Source organism: Macadamia integrifolia, unplaced genomic scaffold (assembly GCF_013358625.1).
Source record: "Macadamia integrifolia cultivar HAES 741 unplaced genomic scaffold, SCU_Mint_v3 scaffold267, whole genome shotgun sequence".
Taxonomy (NCBI): Eukaryota; Viridiplantae; Streptophyta; class Magnoliopsida; order Proteales; family Proteaceae; genus Macadamia; species Macadamia integrifolia.
The window spans coordinates 221,674-237,860 of record NW_024868873.1 but is presented as its reverse complement, the minus strand read 5'-3'; the positions used below and the strand labels follow the sequence as shown (position 1 = coordinate 237,860).

Sequence of the window (16,187 nt, the reverse complement as noted above, 5' to 3'; positions counted from 1 at the left end):
AAAATAGTATGTTCTAAAGCCACCTCCTTTGAGCGTTCTTGAGTGTTCTTGAGCGTTACTTGAGCATTCTTGAGATAGAAACCCCCCCCTTTTTTGAGCTTCTTCGGGTCTACGAAGAGATCTTTGTTAAGATCTGAAACTCTATTCGGATCTTCAAAGTGTTCTTTGGGATTTTAGAGTTCTTCAATCCATTTTTAGGTCAGCTTGTTTTTTCTCAGAAATAGCCTTTCCTAGCCGAACCTCTGTCCGAATCTCCCTAAAATCTTTCTAGGAATAGCCATTCCCAGCGGAATCTCTGCCGAAGTGCCACCTCATCCCAAGCCCAGAAATAGCCTTCCCTAGCCAAAGCTCTATCCGAATCCAAATCTGAAAATAGTCTTCCTTAGCCAAAGCTCTATCCGAATCCAAATCCAAAAGTAACCGTTCCTAACCGGAACTCTGTCCAGATATCATCACAATTAGCATCTCTTAAGAAAGGAATTTGGAGGTCAAGACCATCTTCCCCTGAGCTAGAAGAATATGAAAGATAGTCCGAGCTGGTACCAATCAGGGGCCCACCCCTCTTGACCCAAAACAAGGGTCAAATTCATGTACAATCTCTCTCCCCACTCAAGCATAATGTAGACATCTAATAATTCTTGTTTTAGTGTATATAATAGTTTGAATTCAATTAATGTATATATGTGTGATAACTTAGCCATATATGTGGAATAGTAATAATTGTGAAAAATGTTCGTTCCCAAGCATCTAGCAAGAAGATCGGTTGAACCGGACAGATTTGGTGCTTAACACCTTCCCAACTCTGTAACCTGAAACTTACCCTAAATCTCTAGACCATACCAAATTTTAGACCCTTTTCTCAAGGATCAGGCCCACCCCTAGGTCCTAGGCCCATAACCCTAGGTGGTGACTCCAAACCCCATTTACATGATCCCGATCCCCGAATTGGACCATCATCAAAACCCCCGTCTCAAATGATGAATTTTACATCCTTGCAAAATAGGCCTCCACGTATCTCCAAGAGGCGATACGGTGGTGCAGGGCCCACAAGCAAAGCACGCGCAATGCGAGCCACCTCCCCCTCGCCATGAAGGTGAAGGGAGAAAGAGGAGAGAGGGCGCGGATCCATCTCCGGCCACTACCCTCACAGTGGTGACTCCACTGGGGACTGATGTCAAGCTTCCAATACTAGATGCTACCGTTAAATGCAAGATCATTTTCCACCACATTTGTTTGAAAACATGTTTGGCTAACCCCATGTTTGTAATTTTATTCACTAACTACATCATGCATCGTGCTCGAAGTGAAATCATTTGGCGAGGGACTCCCTGTCATGCCCACACCCTCGGGGAGATTAGTGCATGTCATGGAGAGTACTCTGAGAGTAAATGATTTTCGCTTCCTGTACAAGAATGAAAGGTATCATCAAACGGCAATGTTGTTGTATTTGTGCCAGCACCCTCGGAGAGGTCCGTGCACTTTATAACATTCCGAGACCGAATGTGTCATCAAACAGCGAGGATGTCCGTATTTGTTCCAGCACCCTTGGGGAGGTCCGAGCACTTTATGGCATTCTGAGATCGAATGATGGTTACCCTACATTACACTTTTGCATACAATCATTCACGGTTCCACCACCCTGTGGCCAATTGCTTAACCTCATGTGTAGTCACGAGTAATGGGCAAGGAAGTCACCCCCTTAATCTCATACCTATGGGTATATCAAAAGGATCACATACCTTGCATATATAGATCCTATCAAGGAAGCCTTGTCTGTCCTATTGCATCCACTGCATGCTCGCATCATGTAAAAAATAGATGAAGAAGCTAGGAGCGCCACAAGCTAATTGTAGAACTTGTTAGCGGTCTTAAAAAGGAATGTTCCTACACTATATTCCCTTGCTTTCCTAAAGTGGGTTTCAAATAAAAGGTGTCCCTCCTCAAGGAAAAAGTCCAGATACGTGACTCAGGGGCAATCCCGCCAGAGCCACGTCAAGTCCCGAGAAGTCCCGAGAAAATCAAGAGGAAGGACACCTAGTGGGAAAAAGAATAAGGAAAGCAGGACTTTATTCCATGGAATGTCTTATAGGAATAGACTCGACTAGCCATTTGTATGAATCTGCTGCTTATGACATTAGGTGGACCAGGGGCATCGAACCCTATCCACCCTTATCATTAAGTGGACTAACTTTGGATGGATCATTGGTTGATAATCTAGTAAATGTGTGAATAAGGGGTTGGGAGTTCAAGAATTCTAAAATAAACCACTTTTGGTTCAAGCACAATTCCACATCTCAAGTATTCACCACGGTCCCTTTGGACGCGTCAGGGTGATCGGTTGACTTGCCTAAATCCAGAATCACCTCCGTTATCTCTTCGAGATTGTCTACTACCAAGTGATTACAGACTAGTAAGCATGGATCCACCCAATATGGAAACACCTGAATAGGCCTGGGTCTGTCCCTTGGAGACCTTACAGACAGAAATGGATTAAGTCAAAAGAGGGATAGCTTAGATACTACATACACTTCAGAACCCTCCCAGAGCTGACCCTAGGAATGAGCCGGCATCGGCAATGGGAGATGTGGACCAGAATAGAGCTACAGGTCATCGTGTGAATTTTTCTCGAGTCAACTTAGGGGAACCAGAGCATGTTCGGGCAACTGGTCAGAGAGGATCTTCACCTACCCGTCCCAATGGTCAACGAGGGGCCTATTCTAGGGTCCCTCCTCCTAGGGTAGTGATCGAAGATGAAGAAGAGGAATTTGCAGCACACGTCCGCTTTGAGCCTCTAGAGACGAAGAAAGAAAGGAAGCCCAGAGACCAGTTAGAGAAGCTAGAGAACATGATTCGAGCAGGAAAAGGCTCAGAAGGCCAAGTAGTGGATTCGGAGGAAATGAGTTTCTTCTCTGGAGCAAGAATTCCATAAAAATTCAAGTGGTAGACTAATAGATTTGATGGGTCAGGAGACCCCAAGGCTCATCTCAAGGCCTTCCTCAGCATCGCCAAATCATGGTAACTTGCAGATAACCAGATGGGGCAAGCCTTCATGTAAACCCTATCAGGACCATCACTGAGGTGGCTCACACAGTTGGAGTCATCACAAACTCAGAATTGGGTGACGGTAGTGAAGTCCTTCACTAAACAGTACTCCTATAATACTAAGGTGGATGTGAAATGTCAGGAGCTTGAGACAGGCAACAGCCTAAAGAAGGATTCACCGCCTTCTTAATGACATTTAGAGACAAGGTTGCCAAGATGGCAGATAGGCCTTCAGAAGCAGAGTAGGTAGAGATGTTAATAGGGAACTTGTCAAAGCCCTATTATGATGTTCTTTACTACCAGCATTTGTAAACTTTTGATGCCTTGATAGCCATCGGCACACAGGTGGAGAATAGAATTTCGAGAGAGGCCCAGTATCAAGGATCCTCACAAGATGCAAGCAAGAACACCTGAGTAGGACGGGGAAGGGGTTCAGAAACTAATATGGTTAGTGTAGTTCAGCAGTTAGTCTCACCATCCACTTCTTCATAGCCCTTCATAATATAAGCAGACGTACCCACTCAGAAGGATTCTCGCCCAAGAAGACAGTTTTCTAATCTGGGAATGCCCGTAACGGTCGCATATGAGAAGTTAAAGTAGCAAGGAATTCTAGGGACAGTGGCTTCAAGAGTGATCAGCAACCCTCCTCCAGCTTACTATAGGGATCATAAGTATTGTGCCTACCACACTCAAAAGGGGAATAACAGTGAAAGATGTTTGGGTTTACAGCATGCAATTCAAGATTTGGTAGACAATGGAACTATTGAGGTCAAAATCAAGCAGCCTCCTAATGTCAATACCAATCCACTCCCTGATCATGTGAACAATCTGGATGAAGAAACTACAAAGAGTGACCTTACTCAACTCATTATGCCTAGAGCTTGGAAGAATCATGTGAATGCCTACGCTTATAGGAAAATCATGAGTCAAAGGGTTGGAATCATAAGAACCCCCAGAAGAAGAGAATCATCAGAGGAAGAGTTAGAAGATTAGGTGCCCCCCGTCCATCCCTCCTCATCAGAAGAATCCACCTCACCACATTACCAACCTCCACCACATTATCAGCCTCTACTATATTATCAACCCCTGCTATATCATCAACCTTTCCCCCACCATCAAAGTGGAGGAACCTCTTCATCTTATCACCCCCAATCTTCATATCCTACGTCTCATATTACATCATCTTCATACCATCCCACTTCATATCCCTCATCACCCTTATACCAATCCCATTCTTAATATTTGGATTATAACCCAAAAGAAGGATGGACGGACGGGTACGATTGGAAGGATATGCTTGCACTACCAGATTCCCCAAAGATGACTTCATCAACAGGGTCAAAAAATGCATTAGGGGAAGACCAGTAGAGTGATCCCACTTCTCTAATTCAGTTTGTTGTAACTTCAAAAGACAATCTAGAGGTAATTGAAGAGATTATAGCTGATCTTCTCAGAGCAGTAACCTCATTGGCCATAGGGGAGTAGATTAAAGAATACACTTCCTTAATCCACATAGGGAGTGACACAGATGATGATGAGTCAGGACTAATCCAACTTCTAGCCAGAAATTATAGGACCAACCCTATGGAAATCTTTCGGTCCATACGCTCTGAATACTACGAGCGTTTGGATGCCAGAGAATTTGATGGTCCTGAGGAATCTAATGAAGAACCAAGGGGGAGTGAAATCAGCAAAGAAGAGGATGATGACAACGATGATGAGGAAGAAAATAAAGATGAGAAGAATGGAGATGACTCTGATTCTCGAGAGGATGATGGGTATCCAGACTGGGATGACTACCAAGGGCCTTGGTACAATGATTATGATGATGAGTCAAAATCTTACTCACCAGAACATCCGACATGTTTCTCAGTCTATGCCATTAGCAATGATGACCGAATAGTTGATCCAACAAGTGGCATTTACCCTTCTCTATGCATGGAAGGAGATGATTCTACATCACATTTAGGAAATAAGGAGGAATCTGGAGAGTCGGCGCTAGTTTATATAGACGAACAGTATTCCACATCTGAGTTGGAAGAAAAACTATGTGAAGTGTATTCCAATACATTGAGGATGCAGGAAAGGGTAGAAGAAATTGACAAAATGTTGGGGGAAGCAACCATTAGTGATCTTTACTACCGAGAGCAATTGGATGATCTGGAGGAAATAAGACCATATGACACAATCGCAAAGGCGGTAGATGCTACGTTCCAATAGCTTTCTAATGCAGTCAAGAAGCTACGAGCCAGGGCGGTGGATATTTGTGGGGATCCTTGACTTCCCACCCCAAATAGGGAAGGAGAATCAAAAGAAGATGATTCTATGGTGGGGATAATCACCCTAACGAATAGTGATGATGAGGATAGTTATCCCACCGAGATTATTATGAAAAAACCAATCAATGTGATGGAAACTAAATGTGGGAAAGACTACAAGGGCAAGGCTCTAGTGGTAGAGCAGCCAAGGGCTAATGAGGCCAAAACTAGCATCCTGAAGAAAGAGCCAGAGAACCCAGTCTTGGCTCAACTCAAGAAATCTCAGGCAAACATCTCCATTTGGGGATTGTTGAAGGCATCCCCTTCACACCGTGAAGCAGTCTTGAGGTCTCTCGCTAATGTGGAAGTGTCGATCGAGATAAATCTGACGCACCTAGCACATATAGTAGGAATAACATATGCAGTGCAATCTTTGATGTTCTTGGTTTCTGAGCTTCCTAAGGAAACCCAACACAATCGGGCTCTCCACATTACAGTTGAATGCCTTAACAAAGTGGTTCCCTAGGTTCTTGTTAACAATGGGTCCACGTTGAATGTGCTACCATTGAGATCAGCAAAGAGTATCAGTGTCAACTTGGAAGAAATGAGGCCAACCACCCAAACCATAAGAGCATACGATAATACCAAGAGGAAGATCCTTGGCATCATTACCCTTGCTGTAAAGATTGGCCCGGTAAAGTTGGATGTTGATTTCCAAGTCATTGATATACCGGCAGCTTTTAATATGTTCTTGGGAAGGCCTTGGTTGCATCCTGTGAAGGTGGTGTCCTCTAGTCTCCATCAAACAATGAAGTTCATTCACAAGGGGAAGGTGGTCTTAGTGGCCGGAGATCCTGAAGTGGTTAACACTCTAGCCAACATTGAAAATGGGGAAGAACAAGACCTGGAGGTGCAACTGAGTGGTTTTGAAATATACATCACTTGCGCAGCCTTTGCCAAAGAAGCTCCAAAGGTGAAAATCTCAGCTAATTATGAAGCCATCTGGAGCCTCTTAGTGAATCAGATGATGAAGAACATTTAGTATTTTCTTGGCATGGTACTGGGGAAATATCACCAAGGAGTTCCAAAGCAGCCTAGTTTGGCAATAAACAAAGGAAAGAATGGTCTCGGGTACACTCCTCCAACTGTCAAAGGGCAGAAAGTGCTGAGGATGACTAGGAAGATCTCTGTCACTTACTACCCTACTCTTAATGGGTACTTTGTGAAAGGAGAAGATGTCCCCTTTTGTGGAAATGTGGAGCCATGGTTTGATGAGACCGTCGCCAAGATGCAACCAGGACTTGAAATTTTCTTCTAAGAAGAGTTCGATTAGGTGACTCATGAAGTGGAACAATGGAAAATGCTAGTTAAAGAAGGTGACCAAGACAGTTGCATCACTGAGATAGCAGAAATTACACTGATTGAGACTGGGTCTTCCTTTGATGATCCTACAACATTGATCCAATCAAAGGAGGCACCTAGTCCTCGAGTTCTCATGAAGAAAGAATGGGAGAAGAAGATAAGGCTCACTTGGAGTCTACCGCTTCCCATTGATTTGAAAGGTTTCATTTGCTGTCACCTGCAAGAGCCAAGAGCTCAAGAGTTGCATGAGCTCAAGCCCCATTCTTTCAGAGGAAGAAGTGTGTATGCAAAGCAGAGGAGAGCATAGAGGATGATGGCTTTTATGTACTGTGGCCGAACCAATTGCAATGGGAAGTCTCATGAAGGTGGCCAAAGATGTGACCAAGGCACCAAGATGCCATCCCTCAACAAGCTCGAAAAGATAGACTTCATAGAAAAAGGATTGAGCAGTCTCCATCGATCTTCACCCCTTAGAAAGTTTGACTTCCAAGAGCATGAGATTGATCAGCTAGTATTCATGAAGAAGCAGGCACCTGTCCAGAGGAACCATTGCACTACTAAAGAAATAGTAGCAACTTTCTCAAAAGGCGAAGAAGGCCCTTTGTTACATCTCCTCATCCATCAAGCCACTGAACCACTTCTGAATTGGACAAGCATTGGGGAAAGCTTCAAGTTTGCTCATGCTTTTGAGTCAACCAAGCTGATTACCCCTGGTGAAAGCATCAAGCCAGTTATCGAGTTTGTAGTCGAATCTGTTGTTTGTGATTCTGTGCCAATCTCCCCTTGTGAGAAGAGTCCAGAGTCCTTGTATGACGAGTCTGTTACTCCTTCTTTCATGAATGAAATTTCTGATTCTGAGTATGACTTGCCTCCTTTTTCCGATGACGATCTTAATAAATATTAAGAATAAATAAAACAACGCAAACCAAAGAAAGCCCAACCCATCCAAGAGGATACTCGGGTTATTAATATAGGAACCGACCAATGCCTTTGAGAGGTAAAAATTGGCACTAACCTTGATGACGAAGAAGCAAAATAGATGAGTAATCTTCTGAAGGAATTCGCCTAGGTCTTTGCTTGGTCTTACGAGGATATGCTTGGTATCGACCCAACATTGTGCAGCATCGATTGCCGACTTACCCTGGGGTAAAGCTGGCAAAATAGAAGCTCTGAAGAATGTGGTCAGAATGGAGTGAGAAGATCAGAGAAGAAGTCATGAAGCAATGGTATGCGGTGTTCTTACAAGTGGTAAAGTACCCCCAATGGTTGGCCAATATTGTACTAGTACCGAAGAAATATGGAAAGGTACGAATGTGCATAGACTTCCAAGATCTTAACAAAGTAAGCCCTAAAGATGACTTCCCATTACCTCACATTGATGTATTGGTGGATAATATGACAGGGCATGCTTTATTATCATTCATGGATGGATTCTCAGGATACAACCAAATAAGCATGCACCCAGAAGATTGCGAGAAAACAGCCTTCACCACTCCGTGGGGAACCTATTGTTACAAGGTGATGCCTTTTGGATTGAAGAATGCTTGGGAAACCTATCAAAGGGCAGCTACGGCCATATTGCATGACATGATGAACAAAGATGTGGAAGTCTATGTGCCTGAAAGTTTAAAGATCGGCAGGGGCATATTCCCGCACTAAGGCGATTCTTTGAAAGAATCAAGAAGTGTGTATTCGGGGCAACGGTGGGACAGTTGTTAGGCTTCTTGGTGAGTGAAAGAGGCATTGAAGTCAACCCTATCAAGATCAAGGCAATTCAGGAAATGCCCATGCCCCAGGCTAAGAAGAAAATACGAGGATTTTTGGGTCACATCCAATATATTAGTAGATTCATAGCTCAATTGACTACAGTCTGTGAACCAATTTTCAAGCTGCTGAAGAAGGATCAGCCCACAAAATGGAATGACCAATACCAACAAGCCTTTGACAAGATCAAGGAGTACCTTATAAACCCACCAGTATTGACACTGCTAGTGGAAGGAGAACTACTTCTGTTGTATCTGTCTATGGGAGAATATTCCATGGGCTCTTTGCTTGCACAGAAGGAAACGAAAAGGGGGGCAGAGTACCCCATATATTACCTCAGCAAGAAGTTTATGGAATATGAGACCCGGTGCACATCTTTGGAAAGAACTTGTGCTACATTGATTTGGGCAACTAAAAGGTTAGGACACTATATGGTTTCCTATCCGGTGCATTTGATCTCAAAGATGGACCCCATCAAATATCTCTTTGAGAAACCGGCCTTAACAAAAAGGATGGCCCGTTGGTTGCTATTTCTATCAGAATTTGACATCACCTATGTTACTCAAAAATCTATCAAAGGGTAGGCCATAGCCAATCATTTGGCTGCTCATCCCACAGAAGATGGAAGATCCTTAGATGATGCCTTTCCCGATGAAGGAATCACTGCGGTAGAGGAAGAAGACATAGTTAATAAATGGCAGTTATTCTTTGATGGAGCAGCCAATCAAAAAGGATGTGGTGTGGGAATATTACTTGTTGCTCCTGACGGTCTTTATTTACCTTCGTCATTCCACCTCGACTTCCCATGTACCAAAAATATTGTTGAGTATGAAGCTTGTGCTTTGGGGCTCGAAACTGCTTTAACTATTGGGGTGAAAAGGATCAAGGTTTATGGTGATTCATCCATTGTCATCTGTCAGACATAGGGAAAGTGAAAAACTAGAGATGAGAAGTTGAAGCCATATCAAGAGCATGTGGAAGAGGTGATTGAACACTTTGAGAAGATTTCATTCGAATACTTCCAGAGGGATAGTAATCGGTTTGCTGATGCCCTTGCAACCTTGGCTTCTATGGTAGAGTGCAACCCTATGGCTAGAGTCTGACCATTCTTGGTAGAACAAAGAAGCAAGCTCATATATCAGAATTCGGTGAACTCTCTCACTATAGATGGTCGGTCTTAGTTCGCTCACATAGTGGATTTCACCATGGAAAGGAAGTATCCAGTTGAAGCAACTGGCAGAGAGAAGAAGTTTCTGAGAAGATATTCCACCCAGTTTATTCTCCAAGAGGATCTGTTATACAAATGGTCCTATGAAAGAATACAGTTGTTGTGTGCAGATGAGGAACAAGCTACAACCATCATGGAAGAAATTCATCAAGTTCTTTGTGGACCCCACATGAATGCCAAGATGTTATCTAAGAAGATCCTCAGGCTGGGATATTACTGGAACACAATGGAATCAGATTGCATGGACTTCATCAAGAAATGCCACAAGTGTTAGATATTTGCTAACATCATACATATCCCGCAAACAGAGTTGCATTCACTCAGTTCTCCTTGGCCATTCTCCACTTGGGGCATTGATATCATTGGAAACATCAACCCTAAAGCATCCAACGGCCGCGAGTTCATCTTAGTAGCCATTGATTATTTCACCAAGTGGATAGAAGCTCAGTCCTATGCAGTTCTCACATCTGCTAAGGTGGCCAAGTTCATCCAGGAAAACATCATTTCCCAATATGGAGTACCTCAAGAATTGATATCAGATCAAGGATCTCACTTCTGGGGCAAGACTAACAAAATTTGCACAAAATTCAGTGTCAGAAGGCATCGCTCTACCACTTACAGGCCATAGACCAATGGGACAATAGAAGCAGTTAACAAGAATATCAAGGTCATTCTACAAAAAATGGCAAAAACACATAAGGATTGGGCTGATAAGTTACCCCTTGCCTTATGGGCATACCAGACTTCTATACGATCCTCGACAGGGGCAACCCCTTTCTCTTTGGCATATGGGGTTGAGGCGGTTCTAACCATGGAAATCCTAGTACTATCCTTAAGGGTGCTTCTTGATAGTCAGCTACCTGAAGGAGAGTCGGTGAAGACCAGACATGACGAGCTCAATTTTCTTGATGAATGTCGCATAAAAGCCATGGATAATCTGAAGAAGTATTAATTGATAATGGCCAGGGCCTTTAACAAAAATGTGAAGCCCCGCCACATAGAGGTGGGTGAACTTGTTCTCCAAGAACAAAGAGCCCCAATTCATGACCCAAGAGGAAAATTCAGGCCCAGCTGGAGTGGCCCATTCACTGTTAAAGAAATTCTACCAGGCAAAGCTATGAAACTCATAGACCACAACGGCGAAGAAATACCCAGACTGGTTAACATGGATCAACTCAAGAAATATTATGTCTGAAAGGGTTAATAGCCTGAACTACATCAGACCTGATTCATTTCGATGATACATAGGCAACTTGACATGTGCAAGGGCGGTCTCAACCATCTAAGGCAATAAATTAGTTCCTTAATTAATAATCAAGGTATCTTAAAAGATCATCATAGTTTGTGTCCCCCAAGAATCACCATTTGGCATGAAAGGCCATTAGGTATCTATCATCCACCCATTGGTTCGTCACTTATTACCCAGGATTCTATCCCCCAAGAATTTCCATTTGGTATGAAAGGCCATCAGGTATCGGTCATTCACCTATGGTCCGTCTATTCTTATCCAAGTTTCTATCCCCTAAAAGAAAATTGCCACCCGGCACCAGTTTATTAAGGCCAATTTATTCTCCACCCTTGATCAATCAAAGTCAAAAGAAAGAAAAAAAAGAAGAGCTTGATGCAACTATGGTAAAGGCTTGTTGGAATCATTAGTCAATGAGTAATGCTTTGATAAATCATCATATCTCATTGTCTGTATTGGTTTCAGGAAAATTCATGGGCTCATTGGATAAGACACTGAGGAAATGGACCTTAGACATAAATGTGAGGGCACTAGGATTGCTAGAATCCATGAATGTGTCATTTCTTGGCCAAGTTGGATATGTGAAGCTACATCACCAATTACTCCGATAGGTGCCTCAACACTGGGATGCCAACCTGCATATATTTTTGTTTGGATTAGTAGAGATTTGCCCAACTCTTGAAGAATTTCGGGTTTGTATGCTATCTCCACCCAAAGGTAGTTTTTTCCAACCCTCTTTGAAGAAAGATTGCTCAGAGGAAGTTCAGGATTTCTTCAGATGGAAAGAAGAAGAAGTAATGCAATTTGTCAAGTATGGGAAAATCGACATTCTGAAGGTGGGTCAGATCTTCATCCAATATCTACCAAAGGGAGGAATCCATCAGCAGTGATCCTTGGATGCTTATTTACTTTGTATGATAGCTCGTTATATTCTTCGCACTCTCGGGAATGGTGCACCATCTGTTCGGATTGAGGTAGTAAAACAGTTGAAGAAGGGAGGTGACATCGTCCCTACGGTTCTTGCAGAGACATTCAAGGGATTTGATGACATGAGCTATGGCCATAAATTCGGACTAGATCATTATCAGGGAAGTCCTGCTATTTTTCAAATTTGGCTCCTCGAGAAACTGAAGCTCACCATACCATTAAGGGGAAACCCACTCAGAGTTTTTTATTACTAGGATAAGAGAGAAGTTCCAGAAGTTGAACTTAAGGGCCAGCCAAATGGACCTTAGGGTTTGTTTGGTTGTGTCCCTTTGAAATAATTAAATTAATTTGATATTTTCCCAACTTTATAACCCCATGCCCACTATCAACTAATGTGAATGGTGGGTTGTAGTCTTCGAATATACCCCTACACATGGTATAAGTGTGTGGAACTTCACTGCAGAGGAGTAAGTCCCACAAAGGAAAAACCCATTTTCCAACATTCTATTTGCAGCTGGGCAGCCTGTTGAACAGCCCATTTTTGGTCTATCGGCTATCCTATCTTTTGGGCTTATGAGTCCACCCAATATGAAACTGGATCCACTTCTATTTTGGCTATTTTATACCCCTTCCTGACTAGTGGATTTGCCAAACTTCCCTCTCTTATTGTTGTACAAGTGAATCCACAGCAAGGCAGCCTACTTTCTGTGCTAGCTAGGTCATGACACTAAGCTCAACTGCTTTTAATTTCAGGGTGTTACACTAGAAGGGAGTCCAATTAACCTATAATAGCAATTAGTATTAAGCAAAGTCAACAATACAAGGAAAAGGAAAAAGAAAGAGAATTGTACCGCAGTGAGTCAGTTCAGGACATCTCTCTGTGGTGGTAAGAGGCAGAGGGCCACGGATGGTCCCACCCACACCCCACTTCTGGGTGAGAGGGAATATATCATAATCCCCTTCTGATAGGGGAGGCCTGAGGAAGTTAAGATGCTCATAGGCCCAAGGCTAAAAAGAAAGACACCAATCAGACACAAGACAAGGTAAAGCAAAGAAAATATGTCAGTCCAATAGTTCTTAGCTGAAGAATGAAGGCAGCCCCATACAAGCTCAGATCGCCCCATGATGAGCACATTTATGTGTGAAATCTAGGGTAGTAAAACATGCATTTTACATATTTAGAATGGAACTACCTTGGGTTTTACTCTCTTTTTGCAGGTTTTATATTTTCAAGGCCTTAAGGACTATCGGGCGCTATATCTTCAATTTTACACGTTAAAGAGGTCCTATTTCTTTTCGTAGTTGCGAAGAGGACGAAATTCTGAGCAAGATGGACGAGTTCAATTAAAAGTACACATTCGTTTGGTCACCCGTACAAATGATTATTCTTTTCGGGTCAGAAAAAGAATAATGGATCAGAACTGAACCGAGATGCAGAACCAGCCCGTTTGTAATTGTCCCAGAGGTACAAGGAATACTCCAAATGCCAACAAGGATAGATGGACCACATCCTTAAGTGATTAAAGATTTGTTTTTTGTAACAACAACTACCTAGCTTAGTTGGTGAGCTATGGTGTACAAAATTCTCTTGCTCACCAAGAGGTCTCAAGTTCGAATCTCATGGTTGTTTTTTTTAGAGAATTTGTTGAAGATTTCCTGCTTTTCACTCACTTAAAGCACTAAGGGCATGGAGGGGATTTCCACATCAAATTAGAAGCAAGCAAAATCGTGGAAGCAAGAAGAGAAGAAAAAAAAAAGGAAAGAAAAAAAAGGGAGAACCAAAGATTGTCCAAATCTTCTCTCTCCTCCACATCATCACCAAAGATTGTCCAAATCACACAAAGGAAGAAAAAAAAATCGTCCCTAGGAGAGAGAAAAAAATAAGAAAAATAAATTAGAAAAAAAAAAAGGAAAGAAAATAAGAAAAAAATTATAGGAAATTTCTCAAAATTTATTTCTCTCTTCTCTCTCCTCCATCTTAGTACTTTTGGACTCAAAAGATCTCACAATAAATTGTGGGTTTCTCCCTTTTAGGAAAGAGAAAATTGTTACCCTACCTCTCCATTCCCTATAAATACAACTCATGTAAGAGGAGGAGACACAATTCATTTTTCTTCTAGTTTTCTTTAGTTGCTCTCTCTCTTCCTCTTTCTCTCTTTAGTTCTAGTTCTTCTCTATTTTTGCTTTAATCACTTTTGTAATAGTTTTTTTTATTTCAATTAATGCAAGCACTCTTTTATTCTTATTCAGCCTTTTTATGTTTATGATTTATGCAATTGAGTTGTAATTTTTTAAGTTATAGTTCTAGGCTTAGATCTAGGTGACAAGATCATGAGCCGTGGAGCAATTGTTTTTCAAGTTCAAGCATTGATTCAAGTAAGTAGGCTCCTTCAGTAGTCTTCTCTCCCCCCCCCTCTCATTCCCTCTTCTGACTACCATTTCTTTCTTAATTTAGGATTTTTATTTTCAGTCATTACATTATTGCTATCCCTTTCCCCCAAGGTTCATGGCTAGTGTATGTGTTGGCTTTGCCCCTCCTAGCCATAGAACCATCAATTTATTGCTTTTATTTTAATTGTCTCCCTTTCCCTAAAGCCAAGTAGAGAAACCCTTGTAAGAGTGACTCTCTGGTCAAGTAGGGAAGCTCATATTATGATGCATCCCTCGGGCTAAGTAGAGAAACCTACTTGTAAGTCTCTCTCTAGCTTCATCCCCTTTCTTTTACTTTATTTTTATTTCAGCATTTTTTCCCTTTATTATTTTTTTTTAATTGCATGGGTTGTTTATTTTTAGTTATTTATTTATTTAATTTTAATTGCGTGGCTTGTGTCTTTAAATTCTTAGATGACGAATGGTTAGGACGTTATTTTTAGGACGGTAATTAGAATTAGATCACAACCATTAATCAGTTCACTTTCGCATTATTAAAAGAAATAAAAAATAAAGTGGCTGCTCTCCCTGTGTTCAACCCGTAGCTACACTGATCCGTACGCTTGCGGTTACATTTTAAATTTCAAACAAGTTTTTGGCGCCGTTGCCGGGGAGACAGTTCCATGTTATTTTTCACTTTCTTTTGGTAAATCGGAGTGCTTTGTTTGCTTTGTTTTATATTTTTTCTTTTTTTTTATTGAATTCCTGAGAAGAACAACTTGCAATAATAGTTGTATCAGTGGAGGTCGCCATGCCTCACAGTATGATAAAGACAGGTTTCGCCCTGTAGCAGTACCTCAGGAATTGACCTGAGCAACCCCGGATCCCTGCCGGTAAGCTCCCAAAAAGCAAAAAAAAAAATCAAAAAAATCATCAAAAAGTTTTGCTATCCATTCTTTTGTGCTTGTCTTACTTTAGTTGTGGAAAGTTTTTCTGTTGCATGAGTGTTAAGTGGGTACGTAATACTAAGAATCGGTTAGAAAGAAGAGATCCAACAAGTAGTGACCCTATACGTTTGCTCTCTTTAAAACCCTTCAATATGGGAGACCAACAGCAAAACCCTTCACCTAAATCTTTGAAAGATAGGTTCTACCCTGCTAGAACAGCCCAACCTTCCTGCATAGTTCTACCATAAGCCCAGGGCAATAATTTTGAACTCAAAGCTCAATACATCACTATGTTGCCCCACTTCCATGGGTTGACCTCTGATGATGCATACCTATTTCTAAGGGAATTTGAAGAGGTATGTGTTCTAATTAAGATCCAAAAGCTTTCTAATGATGCTGTTAAGCTTAGGTTTATCACTTTTGCATTGAAGACCAAGCTAAGAAGTGGTTGTATGGGTTACCCACAAATTCTATAACCTCATGGGAACAGTTCACAGTTGTCTTCCTTAAGAAGTTTTTCCCAACTCACAAGACCAATAAGCTTAGAAGTGATATCCTTCAGTTTAGGCAAAAGCTTAGTGAGTCATTTTCCAAACTTATAGAGAGATTCAAAGATCTACTCCAAGAATGCCCTCACCATGGCCTAGACCTATGGCATTTATGTCAAATAATTTATGAGGGTATTGATTACCCAACTAAACAAATGATAGAGTCTATGTGGCCTGAGGGATTCACATCCTTTACAGATGAAAGAAAGGTATGAGAATTCTTACTTGACTTAGCTGACAAAACCCGTGAGTGGGAATCCACCCAAGAGAGTGAAAGAACCATAGGAGGGAAAGGATATTTTATGGATGGGATGGTAGCGAAGGAAGCCCATTTGGATAGCCTAATCAAGAGGATTTAGGCTATTGTTCCTAGAGAGCCATCATCAGTCAATTTGATTAAGATTTGTGCTTGGTACCAGTCCACTGGACATGTCATAGAAGAATGCCCTAACACCTCTGGGGGCACTTCTAATGATAGTGTTAATGCCTTATACC

General features: G+C 41.9%; 1 non-coding gene across 1 annotated transcript; it reads right to left on the bottom strand.

Annotated features, from left to right (window-relative positions):
- Positions 1-15,682: 15,682 nt before the first annotated feature.
- LOC122067017 lies at positions 15,683-15,789 on the bottom strand. Its single transcript, XR_006136550.1, has one exon. It is a non-coding gene; the product is annotated as a small nucleolar RNA R71 (small nucleolar RNA).
- Between the last annotated feature and the right edge of the window lie 398 nt (positions 15,790-16,187).